The following is a 22,359-nucleotide window of genomic DNA, read 5'->3' as shown; positions in this document are numbered from 1 at the left end:
ATGAAAAGATTGAACTAAGATGAGGTAAGCTCAATATTTTGGGGAAAATAATTCATAATCCTTCAACAGGATAAGAAACTTAAGAGGATCGATAAAGCTGAGAGCGGGATCCATAATTTTTGGAAGCGACTGGAAGGGAAGCAACTATGCTAGACTGCTGATCTTCTGGAGTAGTTTGACCCTGGGAAAGAGACTGTAATCACTGCCGGGAATAAATATGTTGTGCAGGGTGACACGAATCCTCTTAGGTTAGCTGAACATGATGGCAGTTAACAAAAAATGCTGAGAAAAGTTGTTGACCTGAAGAATAAGGCTAATCCATAACATGAACTTCAAAAGAATGAGGTTCGAGTTGATGAATAGGAGAAGGCCGCAATACATCTCCATCATCATTCTCCCTCGGGGCTGATTAGTTAGGTTAAGGAAAATATGATGAGACCTTACTAAAGATAGCATTAAGGATACATCTACATTCTTTGATTTCACGTCATAGCATATATATACCCGGACCGAGCATATCTAAGAAAGACACATATGGTTGCCTTGGGGATAATTTTTCTCTTAATTGCATAGGAATATGAACAAAATATGTGCATGCAAACACTGGCAAATCTGTATTATAGTACTTCCCTAATAAAAAGTTCGTGAGGTGCCACTGAAGCTTGGATTATCGTAGAATAAAAGGAGCCATCTTAGGAAATGACTTAACTTAAAAGAAAGATGCCACCGCTGCGAGGCGAGGGAGGAACTTGTCTGGTCTTGCGGTGCACTCATTCCTATTATGAGAATGAAATAATACCCAGCTTGACTCAAGACTAAGACTCCTTACAACTCGCACCAATAGTGGCACTGAGCGGTCGGAGATTGATTGAAAAGGCAGGCCCAACCAACCTTCTTCCCCCTAACCGCCTATCTACTCGTGTTCTTAGCTCATTTAGAGGTAAAAAACTAAGGTCTGATGGAAAAACAAAAGTTGTCCATATTAAGTGATACATGAATTGCTCAGTAGTGCTTTGCCACTACCCTAGTTGGCAGAAATAGCTTAATGGTAGAGCATAGCCTTGCCAAGGCTGAGGTTAAAGGTTCAAGTCCCTTCTTTCGCTCTTGGCTTCGGCGTTTAGTGGTAGAAATTGGAGTGCGTAAGACACTTTAGAAATAGGGGCAAGCAACAATTAGCCCCTTATATAAGGTTCCAAACCTATCTGACTAATAAGAAGAAAGTGGCATTCAACCACAGTAAGAAGAGGGGCCCTTGGGTGGAGCTAACTCCTAAGAAGTTGCTGGCTTTTTGTCAGCCATTGCGCGCTAGTACGCTTGCCTTTTCCAAAACTATATAAGGGGATTCTAGTTGTAGCACTCAGTGTAATAGTTAATAGGAAAAGAGAATTGAGATTACTAATGACACATGGAGGTTAAGGATAGAACATGTTCGATGCCTCGCCCTTGTCTTCTTTTCCATAGTTAGAAAATAATTGGAATTCTATAGAGAAAGAAGAGGCGTAAGAATCGCCTCTCAATCCAATCCATATTCCCTATCCTCCCCAGCACACTTTTGATATGAAAGAAACCTCCCGCCATAGAGAAGAGACTGAAAGTTTGGGTCCCCTCGATCACCCTTTCTCTCCCTGTAGGTCAAACTTTCTCTTTTAGCCCTCTCACTTTTTTTGAGATAAATTAAATCCTCCCTCTCACCTAAATTGGTTGAGAGAGATAAACCCACACTATATTTTTTGAATTGAAAGCCCTAATTCCAGAACCTAAAAACCTCAGTTGAGAGCTCCATGACTGGTTCGAGGGAAGGTCAACTAATGATTGATAGGCCATTCCCTCCCTATCCATCTCTTGATCCCTCATTCCACTAATCCATTGTTACTGATTTATTCAAGGCATAGACCGTCTATTTCTTTGTCTTATTAGCGCAGGTGTTCATCAATGATGAAAACCGCTGAACTTTAAACTCGAGTAGAGAAAGAAGGATAGGCTTTCAGAGGGCTTTCGAGGACTGGGGAAGATTAGTTGATTATAGAGCTATGGTAGGGGCAAATCAAAGGACCATTAGGATTGGGCATGGACGAGCCTTGACTGGGCCAGCATTGACAAAAAAAGAAAAACTTCCCCCATCGCATCATTAAATAGTGTAGGATTCAAGATTTGGTCCATGATTCAAGTCCAATCGACCTTTCCTCTTATCTTAGGGTGAGGTAAGGAATTGTTTCAAATATTTTTTGTTTAATATTTCGGCTACTCAAGAATTTTGACTAGTTGCTCGTCCGAATCGGAGTGGATTCTAGGGGAAGGAAAGAGGCTCACCTTGCTGTAGAAATATGTTCGTTGTTGGGATGGGTTCAAACTGGACTGAAGAGAGGAGGAAAAAAAGAGTCCTCTCTTCTTGGTCCTACCACACCAGACACTGAATACTTGGGGATGGCTAGGGCTTTCAAATCAAAGCGTGGGCATATGCTATTAAGAGGGAGCAGTAGATCATCAATTGAAAAGGTAGGTCAGTCAACTTCTATTGGGATTTTTATTGATTATTAATTTGACTCGAGGGACTCCTAGCAGCAAACTAGTATAAAAAAAAGGGCCCCCATAGAGAGGCAGGAGATGTAGAAGCTGCCAGCCGGATCGACCAATAAATGATATGCCAGAGAGATGGTCTTATTTGACTAATCAGTGATCCCTGGGCCTACCTAACATAGATGTCCCTAAAATAGGGGATTGGTTGATTGAAAAGCTCAGGTAGGAGTAGGACATTCCATACAAATCTTTCTAATCCGCTAGATGGTGTTCCTCTCCAACTAGTCAAGTGGCGTTCCATCTCTAGGAAGATTGTGTCCAGGATCTAATCCTTGCTTCTTTTAGTCAGTTCATATTAGCCTGTGCTTTATTATCGGTAGTCATTACCCCATTCCTTTAGTCTTTTCAAGGGTACTTTTTTCTTAATTCGTAGTCATGTATTGCCTCCTAGTATAGTGAACGCTTCTATGTTTTCCTCGAATTTCATCAGCTTAGGCTCAAGTGCCTGTTCATCCTTATTCATTCCAAACAAAAGAGAACATCTCCATTAAGTGACTGTAAATTCTATGGTTTACAGTTAATAGTTCTTAACCAACCCTTTCTTTTATGAATTATGTTTGTTTATTAATTAATTTATTATTTTATTATGTCTTTCTTTCTAAAGGGCTTATGGTTTATTAGACCAAGGCTTTTAGTGAACTATTAAATCTATCGAGAGAGTAGCAAATACTGATGGTGAAAAAGGTTATGAACTTTTGGTGGATATGGAGCCAATGAGTTCGGTCTAACAGCATAACGAGAGTATGGTTACAGAAACCATCACCAACTTTGATAGTCATAGCATTGTAAGTAAATAGAGCAGAGAACTTACCCTTTCTTTCTATTAAATTCGCGAGCTTGTTGTAGTCGCTCCTAAGGGGAGAACCTTGCTGCTTACTTGCTATATCCCCACGTCCTTACACAGCTCAGATCGTTCTTTGAGCCCTGCCTCTTCCTTCCCCATATCCCCATTCCTACCATCCAAAATAGGCTTATGGAGTATAGCTAAGTGGTAAGGCATCAGTTTTTGGTACCTTCATGAAAAGGTTCAAATCCTTTTACTCTAGATTATGAACACCCAATTAGATCTATTAGGAGCGAGCTGGCGACTACAAGGCAAGCAGCTGACTACAGTTCTTCAGTCTGCAAGACAAAAGTTTAACTTAATCCTACCTTTGCTAAAAAAAGAGAGAGAAGAGAAATGCAGATGGCAGAAAGAAATCCTTCCAACCACAGAATTGAACACAAGACTGACTTTGGCTAGGTTATTTTATTAATCTTCTTACCCTTTCTTAACTTCTTTTTCCGTAAACTAGTAACTGGTAGATCTGATCGGATCCCAGACACGCGAAAGCCTATCGTGGGAGGAATACATGGTTCCCTGGTGCCTCATGGTATGGAAGTTCTCAATCCTCCTCCATCTAATCTAACCCTACATCATTCGTCCAGGCCTTCTGGCACAATAAGAGAATGGGGGAGCTAATCTTCTTGCTTGTGTAAGCGAGGACCGCTGAGTTAGGGCATGCCATAGGTGGCTCTTGTCCACTTGACTGGTTGGAGAGGAGAAAAAAGCCAGGAAAAAATTTAGGAGAAAGAGAAGATATCTATGAAGCTATGTTTCTCCCCTGTAGTCGTAATACTCAGCTTGTTGCTACTTTGATCCAAAAGTTAACCGACGGTTCCTAATTATCTCTATTTTTCGCAAACGTAACCACTTGTCATTTCGATTACTTTATCATAAACCTTTTTTATTTCAAAATAGCGCTACGCTCTAAAAAATTAAAGGAGAAGCTTCCATTATAAAAGTGGTAGCTTTTCGCCTCCCTCAGGGGGAGAAGTTCCCTTCCCTTTTCTAAAATGCCTGAGGGGTTTGCTCAGCAAATGTACAAAGTGGACCACAGTTTGGCTAACCCTCTTCTTCCTATTCGGGTTTGGTTGCCCCAGAAGTATAGTAAGAAGGAATGGAACCACTAGAGAGTTATCTTTGCCCAAGTATGAACTATAGATGACTGACTTTGGAAGTGGAACACGAACCTATTTTTGCTATTCCAGGTTCTTTTTAAGTGTAGAAAAATCAAGGTTGATGATAAAGTAAATGAAGTTTCCATGGTGTTCTACCTTTGCATAGTCTCGGTCCATAGTGGAAGGCTCTGCACCTGAGCCTCGTTAGACACAGCTGAAGTGTAAGGTGTAAGTGAAAAAAATAGAAGAGATAAAGTCCATCCCTTAGCCTAGTTTTTATCCACAGCTGACGCAACTCCGTAATGATGCCTTACTACTACTTTTATTTTTCAATTAATTAATGGCTAAGCAATTTCATAACCTGAGCTTTCCTTAACTAGCTGACCTTACTTTGTAACCTTAGCCTCCCTTTTTATAGAGTTTTCTAGTTAAACTAAGTGACTTCGTAACCTTAACCTATTTTTTTCCTTACTATAGCATAGGACTTCTCCACTTCAAATGGATGTTTCACCCCTCTTTTTTTGAAATTCAAAAAAGTGAGGTCTTACTTATTCAGGGGGATGAAAGACAAATAAAGGGATCAGGGGGCTTTATGATCAGAAAAAGAGAAGGGGCATGGTTGGTGTATCACTAGGTCGGTGGGGAAACTCATAGAAAGGGGGGACGACCCACTGAATTGACATAAAAAGTTGCAAACATGAACACAAACAAAATCATCAAACTGCATATAGAAAGAAAATGAACCACTTCTATTCTCGGAGATGAGGTATTTGAAAAATGGCTTTTTGTTCCTTTTTGTCCAGTGGTTAGGACATCGTCTTTTCATGTCGAATACACAGGTTTGATTCCCATAAGGGATAGGTAGTCATCCCGGCCGCTTTATGTTAGTGTTCATCTGGCTAGAAAAAATGGTCTGGAGGCTTCCTCTCTCCCAGCAAGCAAGACGAGATCACTAGTTTTGGATTTTATAGAAACCCTCCTCTACCCATATCCCTTGAACTTACTTTGCTTTTTTGCTTTATCTAATTGATTTTATCTAATTAATTTTATTTGATTTATTATATAAAAGTATGGAGGAAGGGTAAAGCTGACGGGATCCTTAGCTAAAGATCAATAACTACCCGAGAAGGTCAGCGAGGTTCCAGCTATGGTGAAAGATCTTTCACTATAGTGGGAAGAAGATAGGTGGGAGCAAGCGGAGTGAGAGCAAATCAAGTTCTAGTGTTGGGTTATCTTTGCGGTCCTACAACATAGTAAGAAGAGTGGCAATGTTGGGTAAATCCATAAGCATTGAGCTTACGCGGACCAAGCTGCAAAAAAGAATTTTTAGGTATCCGTCCTTATATGCCAAAACATCATGATGGGGTTTCCCTTTCTCGGACCAAAATTCTTGGACTATGAGCCTACTTAGCAAATGAGGCTCGGGATGGGGTGGATGGTTATGGTGTATCGTAGATCAAACTCTTCTTTTCCAAGCTCCACGTAAGAGAAGAGATATTCCATATCAGCTGCTATGCTATCTCAAAAAGGACTGAAAGAAATTACATTAGATCATGACTTGAGGTTGAGGAGGTTGAGGGGAAGGAGCAGTAAAGAAGTAAGGAGGTCGACTAGTTCTTAGCTTGATTGAACTCAGCATAGTTAAAGATTAAATGAGATATCCTTTCTTTCTATTTCTTAAGTGGAATCAGTTGAAAAAAAGCTCGAACATAATTCACTTCTTTCTTAACAACAATAAAGAAAGAGAATATTTGGATAAGAATTCATTCCTATTCAAGCAGTGAAGTGCCATATCCTAGCGAGAGGGCTTTACCAGTCGTTAAGATAGAGTTAGTGCCAGTAGGTGTTCTTGCTTAGTGAGATTAAATCACCAATCGGTGACATAGTTTAGGAATGAATATCCATAAATCCTATTCTAGTACTAACAATGACAAAATAGAATAAACAATCAACACCTGGCTCAAGGCTAACCCCTCCATACTTAGGGTTAGGAGTGGGAAAAAGAGAATGAGTAGGATAGGCTCGAGGTCAATTCTTTCTTTTAGGAGAGATCCCACCCCCTTATTTAGCACTTGTTCATTCTATAAGACTTCCTTCTCATTCTCAGTGAAGGAATTGGAGCTGCTATAGAATCAACATCTTTCTCTTTAACAGCAAGTCCAGGAATGAGAAGTTTTTCTCGATTGGAAAGCAATCCCTTATGGATATAGGAGCTTACTCTGCTGTTGCTGGTTTAGTAAGCTAAGCATTTCCATCCTTTATGATTATGAAAAAGGAATGGATAGAGAGAAAGGCACCAATATTTCTTTATCTTACTGTCAATATTAGAATGAGAGCTGTTTGAATGGATGCCTTTTTCCCTTGTTGAATCAGCCAAGTCAGTAGCCTTTCTATTATATGGGATTGCCTATTGATGCAAGAAATAAGGGATGGCTTGATGCCAAGAAGAAGTTGGTGGAGTAATAATGGAATCTAAATCATATGTTGCACAGTAGTACGTATTAGGCAAATGGGATTTTTCTTTCCTAGGCTGAGGAGCATAGTCAAAGGTCTTTGGTGCGTGAATGCTTGAATGCTTTACTTAGAGCTTGAACTAGAGTAAATCCAGAAACCATTTCAACTGGATACCATTAAGAGGGAAAGAGAGGAGGAGCCAATGAAATTCCTTCCAGATTTCTTCCCTGCTGATGTCTAAGCTCTCAAGGACTCAGATTAGTCAATAGGAATGAAATCAACGAAATATGGTAGCTCAAGCGAGGAACGAAGCCTAGACCTATAGCTATAGGCCATATAATATTCTATTTCCTCTTCTTTTCATAGTTTTAATCAAACTCATTGCTCATTCATTAAGAGCTCTTGTCGATAAAGTAGATCTAGATCGAGAGAGAGAATTGGCTTCTCGAGAATCTGCTGGAGTCAGATCAATAGGGGAGTTCACATCGGCACTTTTAAACATAGAGAAAGAACTGATACCCTGAACCAGGGAAAGGCGATAAGGACCCAGGAAATAGTGAAGTACGTGAATCAACTCTCTCATCAAGTCCAGGCTTTTTAACACAAAAGAAAGAATAATGGACTTACTTCTTTCTTGACAAGGATCCTGAATAAATTGCACATGCTCTAAGGACTTCACAGAATTAGGAGGCACACGGGTAGGTATACCAAAAGAAATATGGGTAAGCGACGAGCTACTTTATTCCTCAACAAAACCAATTTTGATTTCTAGAAAGATCCCCATACTGAGGCCTGAACCTCTCTAAATGATCTTATGGATAACACATTCCATCTTTTAGGTTCCATTTGGGAAATATGTATCCTGCTGGGTATGGCTCGTATTAAACCTTTGTAAGATAAGGAGGATCATAGGGTAGGTAACCTTTTCACCATTCTTTGTGAATGGTACCTTCCAGTAAGCTAGTCTCTTCAGGCACTCCCAAAAGAAAAGAGAGAATGAATTTTAGCCTCTGAGCGAGGATACTCCAACAAGAAGAGCCTAACCAGGCCCCTGAGGTAATAGGCCATACCATAGCTTGGGTATGCCTACAGAGCCAAAATGAAAGGTCTTCATCCATCATAGGCTAGCATAGCAGACAAAAAGGTGAAATCCAGGAAGAGGAGGGGGAATGAATGCCAAATCTGAAGCAAACCAAAAAGCAAGTTCCCATGGAGTGATTCTAGTGTTTCCCTTTAACCTAGAAGCACTCAGTGAGCCTTCAACAATGTCCTTATTAACCTCTTGTTTGATTTGACCAAAAGCAGTAGGTGGACAAATATATTACAATAAATAATATTCTCCTACTCATAAGCACCGACTCCTGTTGGTGCAATCAACCATAAGAAGTTAGTAATAAATAATATATGCTCCTCGCTCCCGCTATGGTTTGATACGATATGGTTTGATTGGGCCAACCTTTAGAAACTAACTATCTTCTCTTCCTATTATTAGTTCTTCTTATTTTTGGTCATATTCCTCCTTCAAGTGCCATAAGAAGTATGCTTGTTGTTACTACCGGTCTAGGTGGATTGGAAGTACATAATTAATTGCTAGAACTATTGAGTTTGACTTCTATTATAGGAAGAAAGCATCTTTAAGAGAGGAAATCTTTCTTTCTAGGGAATCTATGCTTACTAAGCCTCTGTTTAAGCTCTATGCCTTTGCCTTAGCGCATCTTAGATGCTCTTTCAGTAGTGCCCCCTTCTTTCTCCTTGTCTTTTCTCTGCCGCCTACTCATTCCATTCCTTCTCTTTCAGAGTGGAGAACTTCTCTTTGTTCTATTCCTTTCTAATAAAATCTTGGTACGTGTTCTGAGTGAGCCTTCATGTGAGGTAAACTGTACCTATAAAGTAGAATCAATTTGTCTTGGCTTGCAACTCATAAGGGAGTTGTGTTCTAAGGGACTCAAAATATCCACAGCTATTGTCAAGCTTGGGCATACTAAATAATGACCTAATTTAGATCGTGGCCATACCTTGATAAGATAGTGATGATATGGTTAACCTTGGATACGTGGCTCTTCAATGGGGGAAGGATCACACTAGTCGTCTGAGTGTATGGTGTGTAGTGGCTGCGTCTTAGTATCTTCTCACTATGAAAAGTAAATGAGAAAATATATGATTCTCATTCTTAAAGCTCCACTCGTTCTCTCATTTTATTTGTCTAAAAAATTTTATTGCCTCACTCTGTTCGCCTCCAAAAACTTATTTCATTTGCCTACAAAACCACCTTGCTTGTTGAGCACACGAGAAGACCCTGTAGAAGTCCTCCATCCATATGTTACGAACCTGACCATCCATCTATAATGGGAATCAGAAGAAACTGGTCCATCCAACGCCTCTGACCTTGTTCCAAGAACATCTCATTTCACCCTCTGCGAGGCAAAGATCTCGAACATCATGGAAAAAAGATCACTCTTAACTAACCAGCCAAAGTGAAAGGAGCCCACTTACACACTTCCTTTTCCCTCCATTGCAAGGCACCTCGCCCTCTTGACTTGATATGCAAGAAGACTACAACAGTAGATTACCTTATTTTTTTTCTTAAAAAAAGGTGATCTACTATCTTATATATATGATAAAGGAAGTAGACTCTTTTTAGCCAATTTGATTCTTTTTTTTGTGGTACCCCTAAGAGACCTTTTTCGTTTCCTTGTATTGTATACATAGTCTTCATTCTTACCAAAAATAGTTAGTTCCTAGATTCCCTAAGAGCTTTATCCTTTTCGGAAAGGTTTAGACCTTTGAATGAACGGGCCCATCCATCCAAAAGAATAAACAGCTACCACACGATCAGGATAATCATGAATTTCTCCATTTTCTATAAAGTATTCTATTTGCCGTTTATGTCAGAAAAAATTACTTTCTTACTGACTAGATAGACCCACCGACCATCCAACCTGTCGAGGTTGCCTTTAAAACAGGCCTTCACACAGGGCGATGCATCCCCCATGGTGTTTCGATTAAAAGCCTTTTTCGGCTTGGACCCTACACTATGTTGTTACACTAATTATTAGAGTAACACTCACAACTATTAACCTATAATCGGTTCACCTCCTATAGAGGATACCCCTTGATTAGTTTTATTATCAGAGTACCATATTCTATCTTATACTAAACAAAGCTGGTACCATTTATATATTGAAGAGAAGCCCACAGAGAAAGGATTCCAATAAGAGAAATCTTCTTGGTCAGAACAAAGAGCGGTGTAGACACAATTATAAGATTACATTGAAGTAGACCAATGACCCATTCCAATGGGTCACGCAAGGGATAGCCTCGAATGGATATTCCACCGGCTCACACCAATGAAATAGAGCCTCCAAGTCTTATCCCACTCACCCTATCAGACCAAACTAGTTTGTCTCGAGGGGGGAGGGGGCGCCTGGGTTCCAACCAGGAGTTCTTTAGAGTAATAAGCCTGGGATAGACCCTTACTAAGAAGAACCAAAGATTGTGGTGAGATATTAGTGTGATGAACTTTCAAGAAAGATAAGAAAATGTCATTTTAACTTCTTACTTTCAAGAAAACCCACCATCATATCACTCTTACCAATTCTCCATGTGACACTAATAGGAAAACTAAACCTAAAACGATAAATCAATTTGTGCTTAGCCTACTACAGGATGGCGGGAAACCCCTTTCCCTTTTGGAGTTGTAACTCAAAAATGATGCCTTCCTTGTACTATATACTATTTAAATAAAAGCTAAAGTAATTTTTTTTAAGAATGTATCCGGCTCCATCTTTCTTTCGTTAGTTAAGCCACCTTTTTCTAAAAAAGATTGTTGTAATTCTGGTTGGACACTATTTGGAAGGGTTCTCTCATATTGAGAAATTCAGTTTAGTGGCATTCGATCGCAGAATCTATTGACAGTTGGATAAATGAAAAAAATTTATTTTTCAATTGGCAGTGGTGCATATTGTCATTGTTTCGGTACTTCTTTCAGCCTTACACCTCTATGGTGTAATGCCTGAGTCACAGGATCATGGTTTGAGACAAATTGAGCAAAGGCGGCCATTTTGCGATATTATGCCAATTCTAGTTTTGAACAGCTGTAGACTTGTTTCATAGTTTTCAGTTGAACGGCAGGCCCGACGCGACTGACAGATAAACTGAAGTTAATAGCATATATAATTCTATGATAAAAGAGCTCTATTTCCAAATAGATTTGTCCATCGATAATGGAGATTACATTGGTCAGAATATAGGCCGATATGTCTCCAACTTGTGTTTCAGTGATGGGTGAGGTGGTCAAGCAACCTGCACCTATCTGTTCCGATCGTTTAGCCTCTCTTCCTAAGAGATAAAATATAAATAAAAAATATTCCCTGGGAAAGCCTCACGACCTGGTGGTCGGTGTAACAATAATGACATTTGTCGATATGCTACCGCTTGTTTACTAAGATCATCATTGATTATTAATGTGTGAATTCCATTATCGCGGAAATATTCCCCCATGGCACGTCCAGAATATGGGGCGAAAAATTATTGAGGAGCAGGATCTGAAGCGGTGGTTGCTACAAAAATAGAATATTACAAAGCATTGGCTTCTGAAAGAATTTGATCAAATTATGCCACAGTTGAGCATTTCTATCCAATCGCTACATAGACACAATATAATGTCTCACTATTATAGGTGGCCCTTTAGTTCACTTGCTTTTGGTTTAATATGGTATCAATAAAAATAGCCATTTTTCCAGATTGTCCGTCCCCGATTATAAGTTCCCGTTGACCACGACCTATAGGAACCAGGCTATGTATCGCTTTTTAACTTCTTTGCATAGGATCATGCACTGATTTACATTTAATAATCCCAGGGGCTTTCACTTCCACACGTCTTCACTTATGATTTCTTAGATCCCCCCTTCTATCAATAGGTACTCCCAAGCCATTGACCACACACCCTAGCATAGCCTTTTCCACTGGAACATCCATAATAGATCTAGTACGCTTGACAAGATCTCCATTTTTAATAGCAATATCACTACTAAAGAGAACAATCCATACAATCTCATTGTCAAGATTCAAGGTTATTCCTTTCACACTGCTAGCAAATTCCACCATTTCCCCAGCTTGAATCTCGTTCAATCCATAAACATGTGCAATTCCATCTCCAATTGAGATCACTCGACCAATTTTATCCACTTAAAAATTCGTGTAAAAGTTGCTAATTTTACTTTATAATAGATTTGTTAGTTCTATAGCTCGGTGAGAAAGTTCCATAATTCAGATATATAGAAGGGAGAATGCCATTGAGAAAGAAGAGATCTACCAGTATCTCTTTTTTTTATTAAGTCAAAGACTAGTGCTAAGTCCTGCCGAGCAATCGCTTTCAAAACCCTTTTATAAGGCAAGCTGCAATGGGTCCTATATTGTTATATTTGAGATAGGTGGTCTTAGTAAGTGTCCAAGTATAATGGATTCCCAAATGGATAGAAGAATTCCCCCTAATCTGGCGTCTTTTCTCAAAAATAGACGCGTCTTGCACTGTGTCTAAACGAAGGGCTTCCTCTATATTTACTTCCATTTGGAATTGAGCCTCAAGAATATCGAAGGAAATATACTCAGGAAGGGGACACTCAAAAGTGTAAAAGGAAAGGCACTTATTGAGCTCCCTTAGCCTCTTTCCATCCTTCTGTAATGGATGATAAGGCTTAGTAATAGGAGGCTCTGCGGGTTCACCAGGGTTGGGAGAGTTTGGGGCTGGTAGGTTGAGACCGGCTTTGGAATTTGGAAGGGAACTGATTCCAAATAAATTGGAAAATTAATCAGTCTAACTGAAGCCCCTTCCTCTAATGAAATTATCATCCATGTGCAAGCTGCTGGAACTGCCAACCAAAGAGAGAAGCGAAAGAAGAAGGCAGATAGGCACTTCAAAACCAAAGAGCCTAAAAAGAGAACGTAAGGCTTGGAGAAAAAATGAACCTTTGACCCTATCCATAATAAGGAAGGGATCAAAGCCAATCAAATGAGACAAGAGATAGGTAGTACAAAGAAGGGTAGAAAAGAGAATCATAGAACAAATGAAAATGGAGATAAGGGGCGAAGGATATTCATGATATTCGAAAAGATTTATGTTCATTCGCTCTGCTAACAGAGCGGTATGCCAAAAAAAAAAAGAGAATTGTCGAAAATCACTGGTTGGGTTTTTTTATCCAACCAAGAAAGGCATGGGGCTTTTGGGAATGGTAACTAAACACTTAGTTAACATTAGCTTTTCTTTTGATTTTCCCAACTCAGGTCTTTTATTAACATGCGATATTATTTTGCCAACTCATAGGTCTAACTACTATAGTACAGTGTTGACTGGTGTGCTTTGGTGTTCCAGGGGTGACACTACACACTGAATTTCCCATATCACTATTTTTCCACAGGACTGAACCCATAGAAACCTTGGCCATTACTTTAAGCGGTGGAAGATTGGTATGCAAGATCGGTTGCAATGGTTTTACATGAATGTGAATCAATAGATTGTCTTGAAAAGCTCTCCAACTATCCATATTACCATTGTGAGTTTTCCTTCTTCTTTAATCGGTCACAGTAACTTGTTCCCACTTTGGGAAGGAAACTTGGTTGGAATTCCAATTTCAAAGAAAACACAAGCGAAAGGCAAGATATTGAGAAGGGATTGTTCTTGAATTAGATGGAACATTAGTGGTGTTAGGTAATTCTCTAACAAAGAAAAGAAAGGAATGACTATTTTTATCAAGAGACAGGCTTGCTAACCTTCGGGCATAGTGACTAGTAACAAGAGGAGTTGCTTAAGGACATACAGAGAAAGTGACCGAAGCAAAGTCAATTCATATTAAAACAAGAGGAGAGACTTCAATGTCAATTGACATCTTCTTGGTACACATGATGGATCATACTTTCTTGCCTTAGAACACTATCGAGTCTATGAGTTTTCATAGGACAGATGTTCCTTTACCGTGAAGGTAGTTTAGTTACTTACTTGTTAAAGTAAGGGTGAAAGAGTACCTGTTGTTAACAAAACAGAGTCTCAAAAGCTCGTTTATCATAGTGGTCTAAAAAATGAAATTATCGTATTTTAGAAAAAGAGGTTTGTAAAAGTCACTTAAGAAAAATAGCATCATTATGAGGATATCTTGAATCAACCAATGCCAAGGCAACAAGGTTAGCATCAAACCTACCTGCCAAGAACCATCCAATATTCCTACCAAGGTTCCTATCCTAGATGACAGAAGAAGGACGTAATCGGTGTTAAGGTTAGAAGGGTAACTGCTTTCGTAGTCGTAGCCACTCTTGGGACTGATTCCTTAAGGATATGGAATTCTTTTGAAATTCCCATGGAAGGTGTAGATGTTTAGGCTTGCCCCTGCTGCTGTTAGAGAATAGGACATCACTTTCTTTGTGGTTAATTTGGTTAAATCAACTAGTAGAAGGAAGGTGGCATAGTTCAACTAGTAGAAGAAAGGTGGCATAGTTAATCAATTGAATCTATACTTTAAAAGAATAAGTTTGAAGACACATTTAGAATGGTCAGCACCTTTTGAGAAGAATTAATCTTTGGAGAAATAAATATAAGGGCAATGAAAGTTGTAAGCCGTAGAAAAGAGATTTTTAATGTTTATAGACACTCTGAAACTAATTATGGAAATTTACTCTTTTATTCTGAGTGTGCAGAATGGTGATTTGTGGCTACTATGGGTCTTCAAAAGGAACTAGGGGAAAAGACATCCTAAGAAGTTTTCCTATGGAATCTAGCTCAGCGACCTTCTTCTGTACTTTCACGAGAAACTAATCTATCGACCTTATTTTTGTTAGTTTTTCAAGATCAGTGAACTCAGATGTCAACATCTCTATGGAGCCTACTCTAGTAATTTATCTACGGAGAGATGGTCGTTTACATGCTTACTTACTAAAGTACGAGAAAGAAATAGCTTACACGAAAAAGTAAGAGAGTTTACTTGCTTACTTTAACAAGTAAGGGAACTAAGGTTTATTACTAAAGAAAGGGATTGTTGACCCTTTCAATCTTATTTATACCCACGAGGCATATTGAACACCAACTCAACTAAAAAGAGAAAAAAGGGTACTCACTCGTTGGTAAGGGAAAGGCTAGGCTTTTCTTACACTAATTCTTCTCTTATTATATTTACTAGATTTACTATTGAACTAAGCCCTATTCTATCTCAGGTAACTTGATTACAGCTTTTCCAACTAGGCGCACTACCTCGGCTCGTTATGTTAGCAAGCAAGCCATCATAAGAGACACAAGAAAGCAAGCTAAATAAGAAAAATAAAAGGCTTTCGCATAGGCTCTCCTGAACCGTTACTTTATTCTAATTCAAACTTGTTTACAAGGAAGCCCTATGGCCTCAACGCTAGGCAGGAATGACAAAAGAATTCAAAGAACTAAATAGGAAATCAAAAAATACCAAGCTACGAATTACCCTTTTCAACAGTTAAAAAACTTAAGGGCTAGGATTTTGATGTCTAGGTTGAGGATCACTCATTGAAGTGTGACCGTAGATCTTGTCTTTCCCAGGAAAGAAAAAAACTAGGTCTTTTTTCTACCCTTAAGAGCAAGGTCTATCCCGCTCTTTCATCTACACAATTATCCGATCTCAGATACTTTGTCGTAGATTCCAAATTTGGTTACTAACCATCACATTAGTCTTTTCTCCATCAGGAGGTCATGAAGATGAGGTCCTAAGGTAGATAGATGCTTCACACATGGCATTCGATTGAAAGAAAGAGATGTGTTGGAAACAAAATAGCCATTTTAATATTTTTGCAATTTAAAGATTAAGAAATCGATCACTTCTTCACTTTAGACTAGTGAATTCGGTAAAGGTTTCCAAACCTTCCAAAAGTGATAGGCATGTGTTCTTTCTTGACACTCTCTTAGACTATCCATCCCTTTATACCTGGGTATAAAACCCAGAAAGAAGTGGCTTCTTTGATATGGTTCAGTAAATAGAAATCCCAGTAATACAATAAACATTGGAAGAACACGGGAATGTGGATCCATATAGGAATGAAGAAAGGGCATAATATACTAGTTTTGATTCCAAGCCAAGAAGCAGGACATGATCAGTATTATTGGGTAGGGAATTGCATTAGCTAATAGATATTCCTACGATCGTACCATTGGAGAGTGCAATTGGCAAGTTGAAAGGTATGGATCCACTTAGTAGCCCAAATCTGTGTACCCCCTTTAACACACAAGTACACTTTAGTTACTAAGCTTCGAAACAACCCATAGGCTTACTTTGAAGTAGGAGCTTGAACTAAGTATTAGAATGAGTCTTATTAGGTTTTTCCTGGGGGAATGCTCCCCCCCCAACCCCCCGTGAGTCCCTTCCTACCCTGCCTTGAACTAGAACTCAAAAACTAGGACACATAACTATAAAAGGGTAGCTGCCCAAACAAGCTCCCTAAGGTCGCACCTAAGATCCGAAGGAATCGCTTGAGAACTAATTGTATACCTGAAGGAAGCTTGTGTGCGCATAGTCTTATCTTATCTTTGAATACTTCCTTTAAGCGGCTAGAAATATGTTATTTGTGTGGTCCGTTATAGTGATAGAAAACATTTCTATTCTATTATATTTATGTAGAATCCGTTGTTTTTTCTTTGTTTGCCGGATTGGTACGCTTTCTTTTCTAAAAACCCCTCTCTCATAGGTCATTACATTTCAGGGCATTTATGATCGTTTAAAGGGCCTTATATTATAAAGTATAAAGAAAGTCAAGATTGTTCTTACAGAGAAAAGACTACTTACTTGCTTTTGCTGCTTTTAATTTAAGAGCAAGTCGATCTAGCTTCTTACTCTTTCACCTTTCAAAGAAGTAGAAATAGAAAGGGGTAGGAAAGATCCTGTCTACCTTGTTTAAGTTGCTGATTTATTTCATCTTTGAGTTCATTGTTGTTATTTTGGTTCTCCTTTAAAAGGTGTCATGGGGAAAAATCCCCAGCCCCTACATGCATTAAGCGACGACGGCTCAAACTAAGCAAATCATTTCTCATAAGAGAATAGAAAATCACAAGAAAAATTTGATCAAAAGTGATTAGAAAAGAGGCGGTCGAGAAGGAATGAGAGGAAACTATGTTGATTGAGTGAAATTTCGAAATTAGGAAAGATTAGACAGAATCCTACCTATCTGAATCAAAGTTTCCAATAGTGAAAGCCTGCCCCTATTGGCGGGTTGCTTAGGCCCATGTAGTCCAAATTTTCGCTTAGGAAAAAAGTCCAACTTGACATTTTGTGAAAGGGGAAATGGCTTTCTGTTAGAGAGTGATTGAGAGAAATTTTTAGTTGGGAGCCATTCTTTTTTAGCTAGGATACATTGTTGTTATGTTTTCCAGTTATGAGTTATTGTTGTGTGGTCCTTTTCTAGCGGTTCCTTCTTTTATTTTTTCAATGATTTAAAGGAGACAGCTCTTTTCACCAAAGAATTGGGGCTTAGAGCTATGAGCTATAACACATATGCAAGAAGAAAGAATGCCTTAATGGACAAGAATGCTAAGGTAGGGGAGTCGCTTGCTTGTTGTGTGTGTTTGGAACCGGGTTGTTTAAAGCTACCCTTTCTTGAAGAAAGAGAACCTAGGCCCAGTTTTTGGTGTATTTTGACATGATTCTCAATAAGCTATCTAAACTAGAAAAGTCAGTAAGGAAAGGTGGGACAAAAAAAGCTCTACTTTGGGTAGCTGGGTGCATCAACCTCTTTCTTTCACAGGAGAGGGGATAATATGCTTTAAAGAGCTTGGGCTATTCAACCAATAGGAATAGGGGCTTATTTCCACAACTAAAAGAAAATCTAAAGTAGGATAAAAAATAGAACAAGATTGAGATGGCCCTTGGACTACTTGACTGGTTGGAGAGGAAAAGTATGGATTAGTTGAAAGAGCTACTTCTTCAAGATGAGTGGGGTTGCGCCACTTCCTTCTTCTAATAAGAGAGAACAAAAAATGCTAGGCACACTCTTATTTAAATATTTCCAATCAGTAGCTGGGCTAGGGCTTATTCTGGTTCACTTGCTATGGTATTTGTAGAATCAATTCCTTGCATCCCTCCTATTAATAAGGAAATAAGGCGCTGCCTACTCAGAGTGGATAGACTTTCGAGTTTTCAATGGTTTAAGCTAAATGTATGAGAGTTGCTCGTCGATTATTGTGGGATGCAATGGATTTTATTCCGAGGAATATCCTCGCACGTGTAAGATTAGATCGGGGTTTCACTCTCGTACTACTCTTTTACAATAATTCTCCTAATATAAGAAGTATCTAGCCTATCTAAATGCAAGCATGCTTGAGTCAAAGAAGGCAATTCAAAATGAAAGACATGCAAACCAAAAAGGGAGAAGCTGCCTATAGAATCTGTAGAAGAGTTTTCTTCTCTGTAAATATGGTTCACGCCTATACCAGAGTAAACCCCATTAGAAATTTCATCAGGAAAAGGCTGTGTGAAAGAGAATACCACATTGTCGCTGCAAGTTCTTGAGAATGAGTTCATGTTGTTCTTTTTATATTAAGTACTGCACTGGAATTAGCTGTTTTAGCAATAGAAGTTCTTGGTGGAATCTCCTTTGCTATTCTTGGTAAACTATCTGTAAAAGATGTTGACGTAATAATCTGTACATGTGTTCTCAAAAGTACTCCCAGGGGAGAGTGGGTTTTTTCTGGACTTTAGGTCATCGTGTGACCTCTACTTTGATTTATGCAATTTATGTTGCATGTAAGGCACAAAGACGGAAAGGCATTCTTTCCTAAAGTAGTATTTAATGCTTATCCAACCCTCCGAAGACACGATCAATAGGGCGTTAATCTAATATAGTGAACGAGGCTTGCAACAATGATATCCTGCCTTAGATCATTTATCCTTCCCTCAACCTCCCCAGAAAGAGTCTATTCATTGTTGTCCTTGGGAACCTAAAATAGAATCAGTTCAAGAACCAACCACAGAAAGTCTTTTCCACCGACTAATATTTCTCGTATTTTAATAGCTTTACTGAAGCTATTAGAAGTGACTCTACTCCAAAGTTGTCTAAGATGGGTCCCTCAACCCAATAGTTTTCTAGGACGGTGCTCAAATCAACACAAATAAAAGAATAAAAGACTCGTATGCCCCCTGATCATGCCTCGAAGAAGGAAATTCATGAGGAAAAGTCCCACTCAGACAAACATAAAGTTAAAGATGACAATCGGGGCATGACACGTTGCTAAGGATAGTGTCATGCTTTGACTATAGAATAGATGAGGGTGACACATTCCATAATTAGACTAAAATAGAGAATGAATTGAGACGAACAAAAAAATTCACACACTATGGAATTGTTTTTCTTTTGATGGATTCCCCAGAGGGGGAGAGACCCTAGTCAGCAACACAAAAATGGTTGAATTAGAGTTCTTGAGATTTAATTGGTGCCATCTATATCTTTCCCATATATCTCTCACTGGTAGACTACCCCGCCCTATCATATTCCAATGAAAAAGAACCTAACCTGAGGATCGAGCTTAATAGAATGCTCCAATTGAAGTAGTTGATCCAACACAGTAATGACCTTCAGTAGTGCTTCTTCCCTGCTCTGTACAGCAATAATAGAGGGAAAGCTAGCAAGGGAAATTTACTTGAAGTAATAACTCTTAAGGTGGGGAGTGAGGAAACCAAAAGTGGGATGGGAATAAACCAAGTAGCAAGAAAAAGGGTACCAAGAATTCTAGACATTCCTCTTATTAAAGGAATCGGTGAGTGAAGACAAGATCAGATCGTTAAAGTTGAAGTTTTTTTCTTCATCAAGAGTAAGAGATCTATCTAAGAACAATAAAAGAGGGATATACCATTGAAGCGGATCTTAGTCTTGATCTTCGTCCATAACTAGGACATGGAAGAGGCAATGAAATTGATAAATGAATGAGGAATTATTTTCTAGCCTAGTTCTTCCACATGAATACCATATGATAAAAAGAAAGACCTATTTACCTGTGTTAAGGATAGTGCACTAGAATCAATAGACTCTTATCAAATCCTTTTTGAGTGAGGGTACTCCTTATTTTCCTTATTATAGAGATCATTCTTAGGATAGCCTATGGTTAGTTAATATATAATTTCCTATTCATACTATCGGCTCTATATTGATTAGGGTGAATGTGAGTACAAGCCGAATCAGGCTGAAAGTCTTGAATCCGTTCTTAATGGTCTCATATCTGCTGCTTGAGTGAAAGTGGAAATTTGGTAGGATTAGAGAATACCTGCTTGTGGTTCTTAGATAAGGAAAACAATCCAATCAGTGTGGTCAGTCTACCCTTCTAACGTGTGGGGTCTGGAGTATGGTAGAATAAATTACGATGGGGTAAGGTTGCATCCTAAGATGATGAGGGCTGGTCGACTTTGAGGTGTACTCATATTTAAAATACTTGACTGAATATTCTAGGTTGACTTTGTTGGTAAAGATGTAGTGGGTCTAGTGATGGGCATTATATATTGAGTGGAGTCAAATCATACACTAAAGGATAAAAAAAAGTGCTTTTCGATAAGAGATAGAAAGAAGATAGGAGATCCAATTACGATAGTAGTTCATGGGACACGTCGCAACCCTTAATTTGCCTTTGTTGAATGTTGACTCTTTAGAAAATATAAAACATTAAATATCCTTATTTTTTCCACATCGTCTTTGGTGCACAGCTATCTATATAAACCCTCCAGGCCATTCTTTCTTTTCATAATTTTCTTTGGTTCTCAAGCTAAAAAAGAGTAATAGTAGCATTCATTTTCCCACCCACAATTAAGACCATAGACTGAGGAGAGATACCTTTATATTTCATGATGCCCTTATTGGAGAACGCTTTGATTTAATTCGCGCAATTAGATTAGAGACCCTAGGCCTACCTAATAATGTTAGGGGATTTTTTATTGGTGGGAGATTATATAGCTCTCAATATGTTGCTGAAAAAGCTCTATCCATTAGAGTACCTTAAAAATTTGTACTCCGATATCGATTAATTCCAAAACACTATTTCAAACTCTCCCCGATATGGAAAAGGGCCTTCCTTAGTAGCCTATGCTTCAAATTGGAGATCCCCCTAATTTAGGTTGGGATGCTGGATCCTCAGACCTACCCCTGGCAAGTCAACTCAGTTCCCATTAAATAAGTTAGGATAGTTTTAATAACCAGCAAGTTCCTACATTCCTAAGTCTTATGCCACATGGAAGGGGCAGAGATAGAGAGTGCCTCACGGATTTATACATTTATGGCTCACGCTAGGTAGGACTGGGATCACTACTAAATGGGACTGCTCTTCAGTCTTCCTGAATCACTGAGCGTGATTTCTTCTGCTCTAGTGCATTTTCTTACCTTTCTGCGAAAGTAATTTCCTATCTAGCCATGGGCAAGCTTCCTGAGAAGACTTTGAAGCTTTTTCCTTTTTTATAGAGTCAGTCTATTTTTTGATAAAGTGAATTCTCAAATTCTTATTCTCACACTCTCTAACTTGGCTAAGTTTTTGTACTTACATCACTTCACAATGATTACGCAATTAACCAAGTCTGCACTGTGCCTTCCCTCCCTGAGCTCACTCGTACAAGGTTAGGTCTCGAGTAGTAGTCACTGACGAAGAATAAGATAATGAAGAAAATTAGTATCCACCCTCATATGCAGCGACGACCTCTGTACTACCAGGGCTGACCTATGAGGAGTATGATAGAGCAATTTAACATAATCTTTGAAAGAAACAAAAGAGCCAAAGAGCATCCTCGAATCCTGATAAAGCCCCTGAAGCTGGAAGCCTACTAAAGAGGGCTTCTCTTTCTAGTTCAACAAGTTTTAAATAAATCAAAAAGATTTTTTCAGATGAATGACTTGATTCTACTTCTTTCACTTTCTTTTGCTATTGGTCACTAGTCTAACTAAATAACAGTTATATATAACTATTTCCTCTCTTTATCTTATCCTTAACTTAATAACTAAACTTCTCCCTCGTAGTTATCCTTATTCTGACCCTGCCACCTGTCGAGCCTAACAGAGCCTTTCACCTTAGGCATGATAGCTTCACTCTCGCACCTGCATTATCTAAGAAAAGCATAGAAATAATTCCCTTATCCCTCTCCTTAAGTTAAGAAAAAGGAATACTGCTTGACTAAATGAACATTGGCTTAACCTTTCTAACTGACACCCCAGTCATAATGACACCAACATTTTTTTTCTTTTGAACAAGCCTTCAAAATCCAAATTTTTTATCCTTTTATTTGAGTGCATAATAATAATAACTGGAGGGTTTCATTAATGAAAATAAAAGTGGAGGCCCGCCATATACTACCATTGTGGTTTTCCATTGATTCATTATCAATGGCCCACCCTTTCTTTGAACCTTGTCAATGATCTAAC

At 38.8% G+C, this 22,359-nt stretch overlaps 1 pseudogene; it reads right to left on the bottom strand.

Annotated features, from left to right (window-relative positions):
- Positions 1-11,041: 11,041 nt before the first annotated feature.
- Positions 11,042-12,078, bottom strand: LOC124897797 (annotated as a pseudogene).
- Positions 12,079-22,359: the final 10,281 nt, after the last annotated feature.

Source organism: Capsicum annuum, chromosome 1 (genome assembly GCF_002878395.1).
Source record: "Capsicum annuum cultivar UCD-10X-F1 chromosome 1, UCD10Xv1.1, whole genome shotgun sequence".
Taxonomy (NCBI): domain Eukaryota; kingdom Viridiplantae; phylum Streptophyta; class Magnoliopsida; order Solanales; family Solanaceae; genus Capsicum; species Capsicum annuum.
This window is presented reverse-complemented; position numbering and strand designations above follow the sequence as displayed.